The sequence below is a fragment of the Bison bison genome, unplaced genomic scaffold, assembly GCF_000754665.1.
Source record: "Bison bison bison isolate TAMUID 2011002044 unplaced genomic scaffold, Bison_UMD1.0 scf7180017864385, whole genome shotgun sequence".
Classification (NCBI taxonomy): Eukaryota; Metazoa; Chordata; class Mammalia; order Artiodactyla; family Bovidae; genus Bison; species Bison bison.
In genome coordinates, this window is record NW_011494957.1 from 1066249 (window position 1) to 1079510 (window position 13262).

The window sequence follows — 13262 nt, forward strand, 5'->3', positions numbered from 1 at the left end:
GGGAGACCCGGGTGCACAATAAGGGGGAACTCGTGTTGATTTGGGGGCGGGGTGGGGAGACGAGCTAAAATCGAGGTTGGAGGCGGAAAGCATAGTGTGCAAACTGTGCATGCATGTCCCACTTTTCCCCCGGCCGCCTGCCTACCACAGTCTTCAGCCGGGGAGCGCTTCCCCCTCGGCGCACTCAGAGCCTCCTCCGGTTGGAAACTCAGCAGCTGTTTTAACAATTGAAAAGCGGCCCTACGGGACCAGTGAGAGACAGAGCAGTGTGTGAAGCCATTAAGGCTGACTAGGCAATTATGATAAGAAGTTACCTAATTAGCAACCTGGCCTGGGCACAGGAAAACGTAGGGGAAGCGAGCGGGGTGGTGTGCAAAAAACCTGGGTGATTTAGTGATCTCACTTTCGCAACTGCGAGCCTAGTTTTCTGCAAACCTGGTTTTTAGACCCTTGGATTTTAAGTTCTCAGAACATACAGTTTGTTAAGATATAGCGTCAGTAATGAAACCATGAAAAATACTTGCCCGCTTCTCATTGCCACGGAAAAACAAAGATAAGATGAAAATCAGCCTTACCCAGATCATATTGTTCTTAAATACCTGGTCACCAGAGAGAGCAGTCCAATGCAACTCCTTAAGTTTTGTGTCTCCTGGATGAGAACAGTGCAGTAGATGGATTTATTAAACTGATTTACTTCACAAAATCACTTTATAAAAGCCTTAGAATTTTTAAACGCTAAAAGGGACGCTGAGATCATTGCACATATATTTTTAGCACATGAGACAATGGAGGAAGTGGATCTCTGCTCAGAAGATCTGCAAGAATGACTTCTGCACTTTTGAGATATGGTCCCAAACAGGTCACTGGAGAACTCAGTAACACACCTTTATTAAGTGCCTGTTGGTGATGGGTTAACTGCTAAGTCAAATCTGACTATTGCGACCTCATGGACTGGGGCCCACCAGGCTCCTCTGTCCATGGAATTCTCCAGGCAAGAATACAGGAGTGTGTTGTCATTTCCTTCTCCAGGGGATCTTCCTAACACAGGGATCAAACCCTGGTCTCTTTTGTTTCCTGCATTGACAGCTAGATTCTTTACCACTGAGTCACCAGGGAAGCCACTGCTAAGTGCCTACTGTGTACCATATATGTCTTGGTGCTGATATTTCAAGGTAGGAGATAATGCTAGCCTTTAAGAAGTTCACAGCCTGGTTGGAGGACAGAAGCATCAGTGAAAATGTGATTAGTTCCATAAGGTATGTTTGTGCCTGTTTCCGTAGGAATGTGGAAAAAGAAGCAGCTGACTCCCTTTTAAAAGTTTCTCTTAGTAGAGATTTTAGAGTTCTGAAGAATGAGGAAGAGAATCCCAAGCAAACAAGGATGGGGGAGGAAAGAGTTCCTACAAACTGAGAGAAGCAAATGAAAAAGTCAGAAAAGCATCCAAGTACATGGCTCGTCCTGGAAAGTGGCAGAAGTTAGGTGTGGCTGAAGCAAGCAAGGCCAGGCCACACCACACTCTTTAGGCCCAAAGAGCCAGAACTTTCTGTAGGTGGTACATGGTTGGGGAAACCACTAAGGGTTTTAAGCAAGGACAGATTTTAAGGTTTTCAAATGTCATCAAATCCCAGTTTTGAAAAGTTACCCCTGGAATCACTGTGAAAGACAAGTAGATAACAGTGAAGAGGTCTATTTCCAGAGAGAAACTTAGGCCCCAACTAAGGCAGTTGAAGCACCAGTGGGAATGTTAGGACAGCTCAGGAGATATTTAGGGAACTATAGCAGGACCTAGTGATTGATTGGACACGGAGCGTCCTGGAAAGGAGGAGGAGTCTAGACTGCCTCCCCGATTTCTGGCGGGGGCACACGGGCAGGCATTTGCCAACAGACACAGTGTGTAGAGAGGAGCAGTTTGAGGAGGGATGGGATGAGTTGTCTTAGACTTGTTGAGCTCGGGAGGCCTGGGGGATGTCTGGATGCAACACCGTAAAAGCAGCCAGAAACAACATTCCTAGCACAGAAGGTCCAAGCTAGATGCATCCATCAGGTGTCAGCGGCGTTCAGGTGTCTCTTGAAGCCAGAGAGCAAGGGAACGCGGTCAGGCAGGGAAGACTGAGGAAGGAGCTGGCAGAACACTGATGTTCTAGGGCTGGATGGGGTGAGAGCAGCCTTCCAAAGAACTAGATGGGAGACCTGAGAGGGAAGAGGAGGCCAAGGAGGGGCAGTGCTGATGGAGCCGAGGAAGCAGAGGACATTTGACGAGGGGGAAAGGTGGCAGGGGGACCAATGCAACCAGGCCGCGAGGGGACTGTGATCCCGTCAGCAAGTCTGAGATCTGGACGTAAGGAATCATTTCTGTTGTACGTGTGCCACGGGCCCAGGTTACAGCAGGGAAAGAAGGTGCAGTTCGTTGTGAGGACAGAGGGTGAAGCTCACTTCTGGAGTACTTTGGCCCTGGAGGGAAGGCGAGAAATGGGTGGCGAGAAAAGTATTTTCCTAGTTGTACTTTTGTTTGTGTTCCTTGTGTGACACACCTGTTCCTAATTTCACAAAGCTGAGGGAGAGGCAGGTGGAGAGGGAGAGTCTGTGAGTTTCTCTGAGGATCAGCGCCTGCCTCAGTACGGTGGTGGCAACAGTACCTGTCCTGTGGACCTCACAGTGTTGGTGGAGGGCAGATAAACACGGCATTGAGATGGTGCTTCAAACTGCTGTTGGGAAGGAGCCGAGTCCATAGACATCGAAGTGACTTGTCATCGAATCAGCCAGTTAATGACCGAGTCTCTAGGGAAAGTTCTGTAAGAGCTTGGTGAAACATATTTTTTATGAAAGTTCTCCCAAATATCTCTGATTTTGAACATCAGGATTTGCATATATCAATGTAGCTGTCTTAAATATATGCTATTGGCAAATCCAATGGCATTGTATATGTTTATATATGTACATATCCTCAGTGTGTTTTGAGACATTTGGGTGTGATAGTTAGCACATGCATTATTTAGTCAGACTGACTAGTATTTAATTCTAAACCCTAGTAATTATTTGCTGTGGGACAAGGTTAATCTCACTGAGCTTCAGTGTTTATTTTTTTCAAATATAAAAATGGAACAAATTATAGCTGACTTACAAATGTTTTGTGAGGATTAGGTAGTAGACTGTATTCAAGTATTTCAAAGATATTTGATTATATTTCAACTTACTTTTACACTATGAAATTCATAAATATCCAGTCGTTGGGAAAAAATTAAAAGTCCAAAACTTCATAAACTTAAAAGTGTAATTAAAGACTTATCTAAGAGACGTCCTCGTCCAAGCCCATGTCTTAAGGCAGCAGTTCTCAAAGTGTGGTCCGCAGACCCCAGGTAGGGGCATGAGACCCTCTCAGGGAGGTATGTAAGGCCAAAGCTATTATCATATTAACTCTAAGATGATAATTTGCCTTTTTCTTTTTTTTGCTGTGTTGCCATTTCCATTAATAGTACCAAAGCAATGGTGAGTAAAGCTGCTAGCACCTTAGCACAAATCAAGGCAGTGACACCAAGATGTCCTAGAAGTTACTGTCAAATCCATCGTCACAAATGTCAGTATCACTTAAGAATATCTTCGATAAAGCAGTGAAAATTATTCATTATATTAAATTTAACCCTTGACCCTGTCTTTTTAATATTCTTTATAGCAAAGCTAGTGGAGGTGACTGAATTCCAGCTGAGCTATTTAAAATCCTAAGAGATAATGCTGTTAAGGTGCTGCACTCAATATGTGAGCAAATTTGGAAAACTCAGCAGTGGCCACAGGACTGGAAAAGGTCAGTTTTCATTCCAATCCCAAAGAAAGGCAATGCCAAAGAATGCTCAAACTACCGCACAATTGCACTCATCTCACACGCTAGTAAAGTAATGCTCAAAATTACTCCAAGCCAGGCTTCAGCAGGATGTGAACTGTGAACTTCCTGATGTTCAAGCAGTTTTAGAAAAGGCAGAGGAACCAGAGATCAAATTGCCAACATCCGCTGGATCACGGAAAAAGCAAGAGAGCTCCAGAAAAACATCTATTTCTGCTTTATTGACTATGCCAAAGCCTTTGACTGTGTGGATCACAATAAAGTGTGGGAAACTCTAAAAGAGATGGGAATACCAGACCACCTGACCTCCCTCCTGAGAAATCTGTATGCAGGTCAGGAAGCAACAGTTAGAACTGGACATGGAACAACAGACTGGTTCCAAATTGGGAAAGGAGTTTGTCAAGGCTGTATATCGTCACGCTGCTTCTTAAATTTGTATGCAGAGTACATCATGCGAAATGCCAGCCTAGATGACTCACAAGCTGGAATCAGGATTGTCAGAGAGAAATATCAATAACCTCAGATATGCAGATGATACCAACCACTCTAATGGCAGAAAGTTAAGAGGAACTAAAGAGGTTCTTGATGAGGGTGAAGAGGGGAGTGGAAAAGCTGGCTTAAAACTCAGCATTCAAAAAACTAAGATCATGGCATCCACTTCATGGCAAATAGAAGGGGAAAAAGTGGAAGTAGTGGCAGATTTTCTTTTCTTGGGCTCCAAAATCACTGCAGATTGTGACTGCAGCCATGAAATTAAAAGATGCTTGCTTCCTGGAAGGAAAGCTATGACACACCTAGACAGCATATTAAAAAGCAGAGGCATTGCTTTGCTAACAAAGGTCTGTATAGTCAAAGCTATGGTTATTCCAGTAGTGATATATGAACGTGAGAGTTGGACCAGAAAGAAGGCTGAGTGCCAAAGAATTGATGCTTTTGAATTGTGGTGCTGGAGAAGATTCTTAAGAGTTCCTTGGATTGCAAGAAGATCAAACCAATCAATCCTAAAGGAAGTCAACCCTGAATATTCATCAGAAGGACTGATGCTGAAGTTCCAAAACTTCGGCCTCCTGATACAAATAGCCAACTCATTGGGAAAGACCCTAATGGTAGGAAAGATTAAAGGCAAAAGGAGAAGGGGGTGACCCAGGATGAGATGGTTGGGTATCATCAAGGCCTCAATGGACATGAGTTTGAGCAAAGTCCATGAGACAGTGGAGGGCAGAGAAGTTGCCGTCCATAGAGTCTCAAAGAGTTGGACATGACTTAGTGACCAAACAGTAGCGAAGTGGGAGGCATACGTAAACCTCTTCTGCCACGCACCAAAGACCAGTATTTGTTCTGAATTAAAACTCCTGTGAAATTGAGTTGTGAGCTAAACTAGCAGTTTTTCTTTTAATTTTTTTTTATATTTTCCCCCACAAAACATGTTTTTTCTTGAGAGAACAACTCACAGACAAACTATGGTTATTCACACTTGGATATTTGGCAGACTTTTTTTTTTTTTTAATTATGTGAGCTTGTCACTTCAAGGTAAACAACTGGCAGTATGAGTTTTAAGTGAAAAATTTGAGCTTTCAAGTAAAACAATATAGAATTTAGAAAACTTGTGTCTGCCACCATGAACTTGACAGCTTTCCAATACATAAACTATTTTGATAATAGGATTGTGGTCTTTTTAGTTAATGTGATTTTTTGATATTACACCATGAAATGTGTTGTCATTTGGAAGATCTGCATAATGCAGTGAACCAGTATTTTCCAATGATCAATAATTCATGATATTCTAAAATCAGGCATGAGTTAAAGATCTATTCAAAACACAAGATAGACTAGTGAATTTGAATATGATAATATGAATAGTATGCTTGTATGATTTCACATTTCATATTGCAATTATAAAGCTTAAGAGACTACCCCTTGTTGAGTTTTGGTGTATTACCAAAGGAAAAATATACAGAATTATTTGAAAAAGTTATTAAGCTGTTACCTCATTTTCCAACTACATATCTGTGTGACGCCAGATTTACTTCAAACATTATATTGAAACAGGTTAAATATAGAAGTGATAGGAGAATTCAGCTCTCTTCTACTAAGTTAAGAGACTTGCAAAAATGTAAAACAATGCCATTTTTCTTACTGAATTATTTTCTTTGGAAAGTATAGCTATTTTCAGAAAAATGATGTTATTTATGTTAATGTAGAAGCTACTTATAGTTGTTTTAAAACAAACTAATACATTTTAAAAACTTTCCATTTTGATTCCTCATATATTGAATACTGACAGAAATAACCCACATAAGAACTGCTTGGGATCCTCAATAATTCTAAGATCCTCAGTGATTTTAAGCGGTTCCTGAGAACCACTGCCTTAGGGAACAGGCCTAATCATGAAAATAGATTGAAAGATCATCAAAGGCTTATCATAGTATTCTGCGTAATGATTGCCCACCACCTCACGTGCATTTATTTGTCCAACATATTTCTACTTAACACAAACATAAAATGGTAAAGAATCTGCCTGCCAATGACAGGAGACGTGAGTTGGATCCTGGGTCAGGAAGATCCCCTAGAGACAGAAATGGCAATCTACTCCAGTATTCTTGCCTGGGAAATCCCATGGACAGAGGAGCCTGGCAGGTTACAGTCCATGAGGCTGCAAAAGAGTCAGACATGACTTAGCCACTGAACAACAACAACAAATTTGTATCCTAAACTCAGTAAGTGCTGCAGTAGACATTTCTACACTGGCGACTGGAACCAATGAACTGGTGGAAACAATCACATAAATCTTGAAGTTTGGGTAAAACAGTATCATGCCTGGGCATTCTACTGAACCAGTGCCAGGCATTCTTCTGTTAGCTGGCTCAGTTTCAATCCTTTCCCTATCCCACCCTCTGTGTGGCAGAGGTTACTTTTTAAATGTTGTGAAGCCGAGTGGCATCAGACAGAATGGAAAGAAGACAGGCTTCTGAATCAGAGGTCTTGTGCAGTTTCCTACATTGCCCCTTAACAACTTGGAGACTGTGTGACTTGAGAAGTTGTTTAATCTCTCTCAAGCTCTGTTTTATCATCTGTAAAATGGGAATAATAAAATTTTCCTGAGAGGAATTTTATTGTCAGAATCACACTGTTTTGAATAGGTCAAGTGCTAGATACATAAATAGGCACTATATAATTGCCCTTTCTTATTCCCTGGATTCATCTTGCCTTAACATGCATAAAATATTTGCCCTGGCCTAATCAGAAAGCCATTTATAAGTGACAAAAAAAAAGAGAGAGAAATGAATGGAATCATCCAGAACCTGGTTATTAGGATGAACAAAATGAACAATTTCAAGTTTATAAAATGTGCTATATATGGTACTCTTCCCTTTACAAATTTTACCTAGTTTATTCCTTAAAACAAAGACTGAAAAACATGATTTTCCACAGTTCACACATGAGGACACTGAAGTTTAGGGACACAAGTGACCTGTACCTCGCTCTGTCTGACCCTGAAGCCTCTGCTCTTTAACCAGCTCCTCTGACTGTCCAGGTACGTTACTTGGAACCTTTCAAACAACTATTTTCACATATTCATTTCTCTTTTTGTTTCTGTCATGTTAATAGGCAATAATAATTATAAAAAAAAGATTTTACCACAGAATTTGAATTGGTGGCTCCTCGGCACTCTATAAGAGCAAGTTTAACCACAAGTTCTGTTTTCACAAAGTGTACCAGTTCATCAGTTCCAGCCACAGACTTCTCCAGTCACAAGTCTGGAAGATTACACCAGAGGGAAGTAGCATGGTCCAACCTCCTTTAGCCGCCTGAGTCTCTTCCTTGAAAACCATTTACGCTCCATCCAGTTGACACAGTATGGGTCCTTCCTAATGGTCCTTGACAATGGCTTGCCCGTGAAAAACAGCGTGGCTAGGAAGGCTGACATGATTTTTCAGAACCTTCACATGTGCAGCTCATAGAAAGCACACGGATGATTATATGCACCTTTGATTCAACCAGCTTCCCTTACAAGGAACTTGTTACCCTAGAATTCTATTGCTTAAAGATAAAGGACGTTCTGCATTAAGCTTTTGACAGTAGCAGTCCCGTTATTAACTGGGTGGTCTCCGTGTGCCTGCTATTGTCACTGCTTACTAGTCCCCAAGAGCCATTCTTAGTAGGTTTCAACGTGATGCCCGTTTCAGAGAGGAGGCTGCTGAGACTGTCAGAGCTTGTCCTATTTCTTGCCAAGAATAAATGAGAACCCAGGCAGTGCTTTGGGTTATGACACCCCTTTTAGGATGGATTCAATGTAGTTCCCTCACAAATGTGGAGAATGAACTGAAGAATTTAAGAATAAGCCAAGTCCAGCCACATCAAGACCCATTTTAACTATTTCTTGACATGACTTGGCAACTAAAAAACAAAGTAGTGTGGCTTATTAAAATCTTTCCTTTGAAAAAATAAAACTTTTCTTGAATAGAATAGCACTATGTCAAAGTTCTGTTAGGTTTCTTGGTGTGCATTAACAAACTCAAACATATTAAATTCTTTATTGGATTAGACCACTTAACAAATGAAAATTTTGTCACATTTCTACTTTTAAATACCACATCTAGGAAACACATGTATTAATATGTACTGCATTGTGCCAAATCAGACTCTATTATAAAGCTAAATAAAATATGAATCATTACCCAAAAAATTCAAAATCTATATGTTCAAGGTAATGATAAACAGCATTGGTGCTTATGTCCTGAGCATAACTGCTCAGCTCTCATATGTTCAACTGAGGGAAAAAATTGTGGTATTTCGAGTCATTTGAAAGGAGTAAAGCCATTTTTCTAGATAACAAATTGTAAATGAACCACTGAAATTACTTTGGGAAAACAACTTTTATTCTGATAGATTCTGATATGACTTTGAAAACTCTAGGTGTTATAAAAGAAAAATTTGATTTTAACTAATGTAAATTTAGATTATCTAGTCTAAATCAACTTCATTTCTTCAGATTAATCCTTATATGACATATTCTCAGCATAAAATATTACCACTTTACAACCTTGAATTTTTCTCTTTTGCTTTCCAAGCATTTTATCAGTAACTATCTATATTTCCAAGCCCATAAATTTCTATTAATGTGATAATCATACTGGTATCATATCACTTCCAATCCCCAAACCTCAAACTTCTCAGTCAAAATCTAAGGGAATTCTCAGAGGGAGGGAGTGAAAACTTAGGGGTTGGACATTTTTCTGCAATTTGAAGAGACAAACATCATGAAAATTCAAACTGGTTGGAAACTCAGTGGTCATCTGAAACACTAAACTCCAAAGAATTCATTCGTACTTCTGTCAAAACAGAAAAATCATTCTGATTTTGAAAGAACTTTTTGAAGACCTTATCTATGTGGGGAATTTCACACCCACCTATGAGGAATATGTAATTTGTGTTGAACACAAAGTCTCATTCAAGAACTAAAGATAATCTTACATCTGATCAATTCTAGACCAGAATTTTTGTAATTTATTTTGAATGAGAATGTTCTTAAGGGAATAGGTGATACAAATCAAGCAGGATCCAAGTGCAAAAAAAAAAAACAAAAAAACACACTTTAGAAGTTCTAAAAAGTCTGATTCTCTTCATCTTTACATATTTCCAAACTCCCCACTTTTTCTTCCTCTGTGTTTCAAGGCAAGTCTAGTGAAACACATGTCAGGGAAGAAAAAAAATGAAGAGTAAAGGCAATGGGAGATAGGGATAAATGGGAGAGAAAAGAGTGAAGAGAAGAAGGGATAGTAGTTAAAAAATTAAAGATCGATGGGAAAATAAAGACAGGTAGTAAGATCATTAGGGTTAAGGATAGTCAGTAGTGGGCATGCAGACAGAGGATTTGAGACAAGAATGAGGCAGGAATTAGAGAGGAGCAAGTGTGTCAGAGGAGCTGAGAAGCCCAAAAGATACGGGATGGTGTATGATTAGCCCCCAGTCCAGAGTAATATCACAAAGTCATATTCATGTAATGAGAAAATAACAAGGTATAACAACATTTACTGGGAGGCAGAGTAACACCTTTCAAGAATTTCCATCTCACTACCAGTGAGAAAAGCTTCCAAGAGTTGCTTGATGTTCATGGACAATTTGAGTGAAAGGAAGGATGATGGAAACCTGAAGTGAGGAAGACTTTGAAATTAAAGGGATCATCTTGGTAAAAGGAGAAAAAGTAAATTGGATTGTGTATTTACACCAAGTGGAATTTGAGCCAATATGCCTTAAACCAGAATTTCTCAAAGGTTTACCGTATTTCAACACAGTCTTTACTATTACTTACTGGATTTGTTTAAACTGTAGTCCTTTTTGTTTGTTTGTTTTTGTTTTTACAAAATAGCTTATTTAAAAAGAACCTTGACAACCTAAACAGTAATATCTGTTTCACATGCTAGTTATGTTTTTTTTTTTTTCTCATACACATTAAAATAAATAAAATAATTGCTATGGAACCACTTAAAATAATATCTCATGCCATTCCTGCTTTGCATGCTTGAAAAGTGAGATAGCCTAGTCTAGGGGAAAGCAGGAGGGACTCTTGTCTGATCTACACCAGTGGGAAGCTCCTGAAAGACCCTAATTCAGTTCAGTTCAGTTGCTCAGTTCAGTTGCTCAGTTGTGTCCTACTCTTTGTGACCCCATGGACGCCAGGCTTCCCTGTCCATCACCAACTCCCAGAGCTTGTTCAAACTCACATCCATCAGGTTGGTGATGCCATCCAACCATCTCATCCTCTGTTGTCATCCCCTTCTCCTCATCCCGCCTTCAATCTTTCCCAGCATCAGGGTCTTTTCAAATGAGTCAGTTCTTTGCATCAGGTGGCCAGAATAATGGAGCTTCAGCTTCAGCATCAATCCTTCCAATGAATATTCAGGACTCATTTCCTTTAGGATGGACTGGTTGGATCTCCTTGGAAGACCCTAACAAGGCAGGCAATATAGGAGAGCAATGGGCAGTGAGCTCCCAAGGCCTGAAAGAAAGGGAGCAGAGAGGAGAAAATAGCCCCTTGAGATCTGTCATGGAGGTCACACAGAGCTACTTCTGCCTCATTCTTTTGATCAAAGCCACTGGCAAGCTAGCCCAGAGTCAAGAGGCAAATAAGTAGACTCCACTTCTTGATGCAAGAATCTGTAAAGCATTTGTGGCCATTTTTCATCTACCTCACCTCACATAATCATAGGCTTAAAAACTCAAAAGAGAATCATCAGCATAATTCAAAAGAGTGATATTAATTTGGAATGTTATTTTTGTGTTCTTTTGAAGCTATAAAATATTTGGGGCTAAGTTTTACCAAATTAGGTCAGGTAAGAGAAGAATATAGCCACAGTTTTATTCAACTCTCACTTTTATTTTGGGATGCCAATTATTGTAGATCGTACACACACACAGAAACACACACACACCTCCAGGTCTATTATTGGTTTCTTGCACTATCTTTGTTCAAGTGGACTAGAAAATCAGTTTTATAATATGAATGGGAAGAACTAAATTAAAGGCCAACAATTTATTTAAACAAAAGTAAACACAAAACTTATTTTTGTATGCTATCCCTCAATGGGTGAAACACCTAATTTGGGTATCTCAAGAGACAGATATTCATTTAGGGTAGAGGAATAGTCTGCTTCAGAGTGGAGATGGAGAGAGGATTTACAGTCCACCTAATTCATACTTAACTAAGAGTAATATTATGGTGTTTTATCAGACTTGTTTAATAGATTTTTGTTATCTCAAAAACATAGAAGAGAATAATTTATAAATTCTACTAACCAATGTTTGAGAAGCTGTGGAAAGTTCACAGGTCTTCATAAAAATGATGAGGGACTTTTCAGTTTTCACCTCATTCCTAGGGTTTGGGAATGATTCTCTTTTCGAAGTCTTGTCTTGTATGAGGTTCCCCTCTGAATAGATAACATCTTATGCCTGATACTGGGTTTTGCAGGTGGCACTAGCAGTAAAGAACACGCCTGCCAATGCAGAAGACCTAAGAGACGCAGGTTCAACCCCTAGGTCGGGAAGATCCTCTGGAGGAGAGCATGGCAACCCACTCCGTACTCTTGCCTGGAGAATCTCATGGACAGAGGAGCCTGGCGGGGCTACCGTCCATGGGGTCGCGAAGAGTCGGACACGACAGAGCAACTAAGCACAGCACAGCATGCCTGATACTATACTAAGCTCTTTTCACTCCGTTCCATTGCCCACCTTCTTCCTCTTCTCCACTTTGTGGTGTCGAGGTTGGGCTTGCTATCAGCTTCGGGCTTCGCCCTGCATGGATGATGGCGAGAGTGCAAGGCTGGAGGAGGGAGAAGGAGCACCTCCTTCCTGAGCGTTTCCTGTTTCACCCCCCCTGCAGCTTCGGCTTCAGGAGCCAGTCTTCACCACTTGGCCGTGGTGGTATTTTGCAGTAGCAGCAATGGATGCCCCTTCGCGGTTCCCCAGCCTGTAGAGCCAGCCTCAACACAGCCGATCACGGATACCGGCGTCCTGACCTCACAGGTCCAGGTCACAGGTCATAGGTCTAACACGGCAGCGCGAGTGTGCCTCTCATGCACAGGGGTCTGAGCTCCAACTGCACTGGGTCCTTTATGCTTCTGGCCCCAGGCTCGCAGGTTTTCACAGTGCCACTTCTGTGCTCAGCAGGAACCTCTGCCTTCTCAGTTGCTGCCTCTGGGAGACCTCCAGATTCCCTTTTTGCTCCTAGCTTGCCCTTTCAGTTCTCTGATTCATGGTTATAGTAAGTACTCTCCATGTAAAGAGCAGACAGAGTTTCTGTCTTCTGATTGGACCCTGACTGAATAAGTGATGGAAAAATAACACAAATGATCAGTTAAAACTTTAATCTTGATAACTTTAAGTGTGATCGTCAAAATTCAGGATGTACCTACCAGAAGACTTTAAACAATACAATGTTTAAGTTTCAGGGTTTACAACCCTCATTTGAAATAGTTTAATATTAAATAAGTTGTCTAGTATTAAAGCCACATACATAAGATAAGCAGATTTTTCACCTAAAAATGTGGAAGAGTTTGATAACAATGACACTTTTAGTTAATCTTCACGGTAATTTTGTGGGTGGGATAGGATGTAAATATCGCGTAAAAGTCAGTCAAAGATTAAGATTGTTTCAAGTATACACACAACTATTTCAAGAAAATATAGCGGGAAATCCAAATAAGTCATTTCATATGTATCCAAGTTGAGCAAAGGCATGTAGGAGATAAAAGAAAATAAATTGATTCTCAATGGCTTGGGGCTTCAGATGGGATGTGCGAAAAGAGGGACCCTTTAGTTACTGTGGTTCTGAGCAGAAGACAGAGCAACTTTGGACTTCACTGTGCCTTCTGCTCCCTGCAGGGGATTGTGTGCTGAGAACGACGGCTTTTTCAGGCTTAGACTTATT

The 13262-nt window shown here is 40.7% G+C and overlaps 1 protein-coding gene across 1 annotated transcript in view; it reads right to left on the reverse strand.

Moving 5' to 3' along the window:
• Nucleotides 1-224, reverse strand: part of NDNF (neuron-derived neurotrophic factor) — a 45099-nt gene extending 44875 nt beyond the window's left edge. The window contains exon 1 of the mRNA XM_010858320.1: nucleotides 146-224. The gene's annotated coding sequence lies outside the window, so the exon portion shown is untranslated. The remainder of the gene's footprint in view (nucleotides 1-145) is intronic.
• Nucleotides 225-13262: the final 13038 nt, after the last annotated feature.